The sequence below is a fragment of the Anomaloglossus baeobatrachus genome, chromosome 4, assembly GCF_048569485.1.
Source record: "Anomaloglossus baeobatrachus isolate aAnoBae1 chromosome 4, aAnoBae1.hap1, whole genome shotgun sequence".
NCBI lineage: Eukaryota > Metazoa > Chordata > Amphibia > Anura > Aromobatidae > Anomaloglossus > Anomaloglossus baeobatrachus.
The window spans coordinates 139,769,220-139,777,914 of NC_134356.1; positions in this window are offsets into that span (position 1 = coordinate 139,769,220).

The following is an 8,695-nucleotide window of genomic DNA, read 5'->3' on the forward strand; positions in this document are numbered from 1 at the left end:
GAATAGCCCTTTTTTCTGGGTAAGCAGAGTGGCTGGAGTCAACAACAAGGGGTCTTCAGGGTTGTTTGGAACTGGAACCAAGGGTCTGGTGTTTATTATTACTACAGCTTCTGCCATGAAGATTATTAGACTTTTGTGAGTGAGCCTTGTGCCTGCTTGAAGAAGAGTGGAGTTGAGAAGTCTTCATACTAAGCTGATCATTCTATCCCAAGATCCTCCCATATGAGTAGAGTGAGGTAGGTTGAATATTCATGTGCAAATTTAGACACTATGGAATCCCTCAAGTGTTTTGTGGCCAGATTTTAAGGAAGTCCCAAATCCTTTGCTGCACCAATGAAGCTAGTACCTCACTCTGAACGTAAGTGCTTAATAGCACCACAGATGGCAGTAAATCATCTTAGAGCATTGATAAAGCTCGAAATGTCAAGGAATTCAATGACCTCTATGTTGATGGCCCTGATTGACATGCAGGTAAACATGACTGCCCAATGTTTACTAATTGCTTGACCACCTCTAACATGTCATGGGACAACTGACCCAGGGCTCAAAACATCAAGGCCAACAGTGGTAAAGGGAGAGTTAGGGCTTAGTCTGTCTGCTGGCAAGTCGGCCACCTTTTGGGTTTGAATCGATTCATGAAGCTTGCGACAGGTGATGTAATTAAAAATGCCACTGATGATGATTTTCATTGCACCAACAATACATATGCCAGCAGTTCTTATGGCTTCTTCTGTAAACAGTCTTCCCTGGTGTTGACCAAATCATGATAGTGCTGCACAATTAAATAGGTGACATGACATCTTCCAGGAAGTAGAAGAGAGAATTTCTCTGCAAACTCTATTTTGGCCTCTTTGTGTTGATCACTATTCTCAGCAGGCTGCCTTTGTCGATAAATAGGTTGGGTTTTCTCAATACACTGTTCTCCGGTATTGGCTTTTGTCAATAAGGGATTGGATATCCCTAATGTAGATTTCTCTTTGAACAGTGAAGATAATGTGGCTTCTAGAAAAATCCAAGTCTGAAGTAGCACTGGTATTTTTGCAATGATGACAACCTCTATATCTTTTTCTGTCATAAATTCCTGTGTCCTTGAATGAGCGAGCTATGTGGGTCAAGCAGGTGATAGCTCTGATGAGTGACTTCCAGCTTGAGAATTTGTCAAACCTGTGGGATCCAAGCTGAATATCAATGGTTTTTGTATGAAGTGTGGACACCTTGAGGCGCATTTCAGTATCTGTGTCCTCTTCTACTAGCTCTAACGTATCTGGAAAAATGTTCTTGAGAATATAAAAAATGTGGTCTTTAGAGCAATGTTGTGCTTTCTAGCCGACTTGCGGCAACTGCTCTAGCAGAATGATCTGCCGGATTTTGGTCTGTAGATGTATAATGCCACTGTTTTGGATGAACGGATCTTTTGATTCATAGCACGCTGTTATTAAAATAAACGTAGAAGTGCCTAGTTTCGTTGTGGATATACCTTAACACCACTTTGCTGTCCGTTTCAAGTCAATGTAAATTTCAGATATGACAAGTTCAGCTAAATCAACAGCTAAGGTGGTAGCACAAAGTTCTAACCTTGGTTTAGTGTGTTCTGGTTGTGGTACAAGTTTGACCTTCCTGATGGTGAACCAGATGTGACTCTGATGTTAAGAATCTACAGTCTCAGCAGCAATCGCCTTGAAAGAAGCATCTGCGAATACATGTGTCGCGGGCGGGGAGGACGCCACTGCGCTGCGCTCGCTAACACTCGGGTCCGGCGCTGCTGCGATGGCTGCTCGGTGGCTCGAGCGTTGGGCCAGATATGGGGACTCGAGCGGCGCTCCTCGCCCGTGAGTGAAAGGGGTGGTTGGTTTTGGGGATTTAGTCCGTGACACCACCCACGGTTCGTGGTGAAGATGGGCACCACCGCTGCTGGTGACGGGGATCCCAGGAGCGATGTTAGGGAGAAGCTGGGATGTTGTTTTCCCCCTCCGTGGGTAAGGGTCGGTGGTCCCGGGGCCCGATGATGAGACGGGGAGGCAGGGTTGGTGAGGTGCAGGGTTGCAGGGACAGCACGGCGCTGTGCCGGATGGCACGGGTGTACTCACTCAGCAAGAAAGGTACAAAGTCCTCGGTGAACCAAACGGCTGGATGGACGGGTCCCGCAGCCGGCTGCAGTGTCTCTCCCCGGACAGGTGATGGGGGCTGTCTTTCCCTGCACCTTGATGTTCTCCTTTGACTACTGTGGATCCCCAACGGTAGTCCGCTCCCTGGTGTATGGGTACCGGAGGAGCCCGTTTGCCCGCCGACGCTGGCCCTTGGGTCTCTAGCCTTAGGCGGTAACTGTATACCCTCATAGTGTGGGCGGTTGCCTTCAATCGGGACTTTTGCTGTTGTGAAACCCCTGGGGTTCCAGTCACATTCGGAGCTGACTATTGTCGGCGGCTCCAAGCCTGGTCGGGGTCTGATGGCCCTGCCTGTGTGTGCTGGCTTCACTTCGCTCCCCGGTCGGTACCGGCGGGCCGTCGCCCGTCCCCGGTCCTACGGTTCCGCGTTGCTCCACCACTCCTGCAGACGGCCACCACCGTCTGCCAACCTTGCTGTCAGTGCCTGGGCCACTACCCAGACACCCAAGTGCTCACTGCTCTCACTTCAAACTCCAACACTGAACTGTCACTTTTCCCGCCTCCAGGCCTGTGTACTCCTCGGTGGGTGGAGCCAACCGCTTGACTCCGCCCCACCTGGTGTGGACATCAGACACTGGAGGGAGGCAACAAGGGTTTTTGTTTGGCTGTTGTCCCTGTCTAATGGGGGTGGGGTGTTTTAGTGTGTTATCTGTGATTACTTGGCTAGGCCAGGGCGCCACACATGCAGTTTTTGGCTTTGTATTTCTGTAGAAGGCACAGGGGTATATGGTTTTGGCATGTTTAGTTTTGAGAGCGCTACTAAAGAATTCTTCCATTCATCCCAGTCCTCCTATCAGGTGGCAGAGATGTTTCCCAGTTGGATGTTTGTCTAGTTAAGTTCCATAATAGGGCCTAGCCTTGTATTATAACAGGAACTGAAAAACCTAAGGGATCATACAAACTGTTGATGGTAGGCAGAAAACCATTACGTAAAAAGGAATTTTCATCCTGGCTGACCTGAAAGGTGAAAGCATCTGACTTAAAATTCCAGAGAAGTCCCAGGCTGTGTTGCATCAGTTCAGGGTCTGATCCCAAGTCATTAAGTCTGTTACATAAATCCTGAGGAGTGAGAGGAGGGAATACCTTCATCAGTTCTTGACTGTTTGAGGCTATTTTGTGAATCCTGAGATTTGAACAGGCAAGCATCTCCTGGACTTTCCTGTGAAGAACGATGGCAATCTCATTTGACAGCATGGTTTTCAGACAGTCATCAACATAAAAGTCCTTTTCTATGAATTGTTTAACATCCGACGCATACTCGGTTTCCCCTTCCTGAGTGGACCTTTTGAGTCCATAAATGGCGATCATGGAGGAAGGGCTGTTGCCAAAGATGTGTACTCTCATGCAATACTCTGCGACTTGTTCAGAAGGATCATTGTCTCTGTACTAGAGGGACCTTAATACATTCCTGTCTTTTTTCTCACATAGAAGCAATGGAAAATTCGCTGAATGTCGGCGACAAATGCAATGAAATCCTTATGAAAGCGCATAAGTACTCCCAGTAGTTTGTTTTTGAGGTCTGGACCTGTCAGAAGAGTATCATTCATAGATACATCATTAAACTTAACACTAGAGTTGTAGAGTTGAACACCACTTTAATCTGGTCTGGTTTCTTTGGGTGGTATACTACAAACATGGGTATAAATCAGCATTCTTCAGAGTCTCTGAGAGTAGGAGCTATCTCTGCCTAATCAATCTCAAAAATCTCTGCCATGAAGGAGAAAAAGTGATCTTTCATCTTACTTTTTTTGATGGTTGTACTTGAGGGAGGAGAAACATTTAAACACTTGATCTGTCATTTGGCACACATGGCCTGCGGGTTCTGAAGAAGGTGCGACCCACCTGTTGGTCGCATCTTTAACAAGTCTCTTTTCCATTATCTTTAAAAACAAAAATAGAGCACTGCACTATGGATAATTATATATACAAAAATATACCAAATGGGTGCTTGCTAGTGCAATAAAAGGGGCAATCAAAAACACAAGGAAAAATATTGCACATGAGAAAGCAGCACAACCCGTAAGGTATAATAAAATACAACCTTTATTACAATTGAAGAAATAAAAACAATTAAAACCAGAGTATGACAAATACATTATGACGACACCCCAAAACAAATTATTTTTTATATATATATATATATATATATATATATATATATACATATATATACATATATATATATATAAATATATATACATATATATATATATAAAAATTGAAATGAAAAAATGACAGATAAGTCAATGAGCATGGGCAATGAAATCCACACTGTATGCATGAAAGCCCACAGAGAAACCAAGCCTAAAGCCCCAGGAGTACATCGAGCCTGCTGACAAAAGATGACAACATGGCCAGCCATGGATGATTAAATAAATATACTGGCTGGAATAATAAGGTATACAGAAATAGTGAAGACAAAACCAAACCAGGTTGAAGCCACAAGGGAATGAGACCTATGGAGGAGGGATGAAAAAGAGTGGGTTATGCAATGAGAGCCCCACACGTATCACCTTTAAGACGGCTTCATAAGGGAAAGTGGGGATAACATGCAACAAAGTTTCTTATATAGACAATAAGGCAACACAATAATCACCTGTAAGAGGCAGTGCTGGCGCTGTCTAGACCATAGTAGCTGTAATGGCAGGCACATGTGCAGAGTGCTAAGAATGGCAAGCCAGGAGGTTCATACAGAGATGTGAAGAAGAATGCAAGAGCGCATGCACGAGGGAGCAGGTACTGTTGGCAGTAAGCGATGATATGGGCATGCATCAAAAATCTGAGGCCAACCACAAAGCACAGTGGCCCAGTGGTGCTGCAGTACAAAAATGTGAAATATATGCCAAAGTAGCCAAAGGTTATGAATGGAAGGAGGGGGTAATACACAGAAATAAAAAATTAACACCGCGGAGCAAAACGTAAAATTCATGAAAAGGTAGCTAGAATGTATGGGTAGAAATACAGGACAATGCACTAAAACAGGAGGGGGCAATAAGAAAGTGTAGTACTGATATGAATCAAAGAGTGGGACAGAAAAGAAAGGAAAAGTGACAGGAAAAAGAATAATTGGAGTGATGAATAATGTACTGATGAATAAGTAACATTAATAATGGAAAGATGGAAATAATAGAACAAGGGATGCAAATAGAGGACGAAAATAGGAAAGGAACACACTAGAAAATTGAACAAGAGAACGAGAAATAAAACCAATAAGCAAAGCTGTAATACAAGGAACCCTGAAAAGGGAAAGAAAGAAAATGAATGTAGATATACAATGAAGGAGAATACTAGGTACAATAGAGCCATGTTGGGGGAGTAACGGAAATAGCAAGAGGAGAAAAGAAGGAGGAAAAGAAGGAGGGTGAGGAAAAGCAAGAAATTGCTAGTGAGAGCTGTAAACAGGTATGTAAAAGAAATATGAAAACAAAACAATAGCCCACACGAAGGTGCACCTGGCAATTTAAAATAGACCAGAGATACCGGAGTAGTGAGCAAGAAGATGATAGAGCAATATGCATAATGGAATAATAATGTCAAATTCAATTTATACTCCTTTATTCTTGTCAATTATTCATCTTTATTTCTTTAGCTTTTGAAACCTGCTACAAAAAACCCGAAGACATACAAGTGCTTGGTCAGAGGAAACTGAAGAAGCACAGACATAACCATAATGCAAAATGTGTAAATACAAAAGAGCAATTGAATATTACTAGGACCAGAAAATACAAAGTGCAAGGAGACCAGATATGAGGGGACGTGAAATACAGTCGACTGGCGAAGCCAAGGAGACGATAGACTGAATGGTGAAAATATAAGATGTGAGATCTATCAAAAAATAGAATCACTTGAGAAATCCAGCAAGAAGGCTAGCATACGGGGTCCTTATTGGTCCATATATAATCCATATTGAGTAAAGCCAAGATGAACCAAGACATGAGTCCTTGCAAAAAAAAAAAAGGGGAAGGAAGGATTAATGGCTGAAAAAAGAATAATTTTTGTGTATGTGAATTATCCAAGGAAACCCGTAAAAAGGAGATCCTCGTTAAGGCCTGCCGGGGTTACCGTACGTAGATTAAAAATCCACTTGCATTCATTTTGCAATACCTACTTAAGACACATGCCACCCCTGACATTGCTAATATACTTCTGCAGACCAAAGACTTGAATGTGGCATGTATTGCCTTGGTGATATGTCAAGAAATGGGCAGCAACCGGGGTGATGGATTTACCTTTCTTAAGATCCGATGCTGCCAGATTAAAGGTCGAAAAGTGCTTTTGTATTCTTTTACGAAGCTTCTGTGTAGTTTGTCCCACATACAGTTTTTTTCACATGGACATACCAGGCAATAGATCACGGTCTTTGTTTTGCAATTTATATATGATGTGATGGTGTAATCCTTAGTGTCCTTTGGGTTGTGGACACTGTTAGGTGTGGAACGCATGAAGCAACAAATACTGCAGTCACCACAAAGAAAGGAACCCATCATGGAAAACCCCTGGTGTAGGCTGATGCTGGGTCTTGTAAAATGGCTTCTAGTAATAAGATCCCTCAAATTGGGGGCTCTATATGCCATAAGTTGGGGATGTTGACCCACTATACCCCATGTTTGTATATCCATGGTCAAAATTGATCAGTGATTGTGCAGGATGTCTTTTATCCTTTCCCATTGGTCACTGAAGGTAATAATGAATCTCACCTTCTGGTCGCCCATCTTGGAGACAGTGATGGCAAGAGAGGATTGGGTTTCAGAGGAGGCCCGCTGGTATGCCTTGGAAAGAACAGCCTTTGGGTAGCCACAAGCACAGAACCTGTTGTGGAGAAGCTTGGCCTGTTGCTTCATATGGTGTGGATGGAAATTGCTGTACTCCAATCGACTGTTAATTGCTGTTTGCTCCCAGAAAAGGCTCGTGATTAAAACATCCCCTCTGACTGAGACATCTAGATCCAAAAATGACACTGTGGTGGATGAAATGGTATGTGTCAAAAAGATGTGCAATGAGTTGTAATTCAGTGACGATATAAAAGTACAACATTCTTCTTCCATCCCAAGCCATATGAAGAATATATCATCGATATATCGATACCAATAATGATCTTTATTCTGGAGGGTATCCAGGGTGAACACTACGGTTGCCTCCCACCATCCCAAAAACAAATTAGCGAAGGCTGGTGCAATGTGCACCTATGGCAATGCCAGAAACTTTCCTGTAAAACACCCTATCAAAAAGAAAGTATTTGTGCTTGAGCACAAAATCCAAAAGGTCAAGGAGTAAGGAATCATGTATGCGGTCAGAGAGTCCCTGTGCATCCAAAAAATAAGTGACTGCATGGATTTCATCCTCATGCTTGATGTTAAACTATAGTGACTCAACATTGCAGGTGACCAAAAAAACAGGTAATGGGAGTCTGATGGTCCTACACATGTTAATAAAGTGTGGGGTTTCCTGAACATAGGATGGCAAACTGGTGACATTGGGTTGGAGGGAAAAATCAACAAAAAATCAATATAAACTCTAGCCTTCTCACATAGGCTGCCAATACTGGACACGATTAGTATTCCTGTTGAACGGGTAGTGAACCTGTGAATTTTAAGCAACATATAAAATGTTTTGATGCTGGGGTGGTCAATCCACATATACTTGGAATGACCATTCTCCGGTGTATTTGTCAGCATGCTAGTCACAGAAGAGGGTGCGTGTAGGCATCTCTGACATACATCTGTTATTATGACCTGTTCGAGGTCTAGCCTTTGGGTGTAGGAAGCATTATAGGGTCCATTGATGTGATATCCCACTTTATATACTTGTATTATATATCTTCCCAACAGTAGCATTATCTGGGCCTGATGGTCAAGTTAAGGTATAAGGTGCACTATACGTTTTAAGTGAACATGATGGCTTGCAACATCTGGAGTAGAAATTTCAGATCTGTTGTCAGGGATTCAGTTATATTTGAAGAACGTAGGTAGTGGTAGATGGAACTTTCCATGTAAGGACTTGAATTAGTATTCAATAGCTTTCCTGCCTGTTGTTGTCATAGTACCTGCATACTTTTTTATTGAGTAGGGAGTGCTTGACCCTTTAATACTGAATAAGTCAAAGAACATTGATCTTGCCAAGGATCTGTTACTTTTATCATCCAGGATGGCATATAGTTTTATGGTTTTGACTCTTTGGCCCTTTTGATAAACTCTGACAAGGCATATCTTTGAACAGGACTAACTGTCTATTGTTCCTTTACAAACTTCTGTATATTGCAAAGTGATTTCTCGTGTAGCTGTAGCACTATTTCTCTCCTCCCCATCGTGCTCACTTTCTATTGAAGTGTTTTGTGTACTACATGGAGCTGGGCCAAAGTGTAGAGCTGTGTTGTGGTCTGTGGTGCCACATTCTATGCATTTTACACTAACCTTGCAGTCCTTGGCGAGATGAGTTGTAGTTGATCAGCACTTGTAGCAAATACCGTTTTCTTTCAGGAGGTTTTGCAATCTGGCATAGGTTTCCTTCTGAAGGCTCTGCATTTCAGGAGT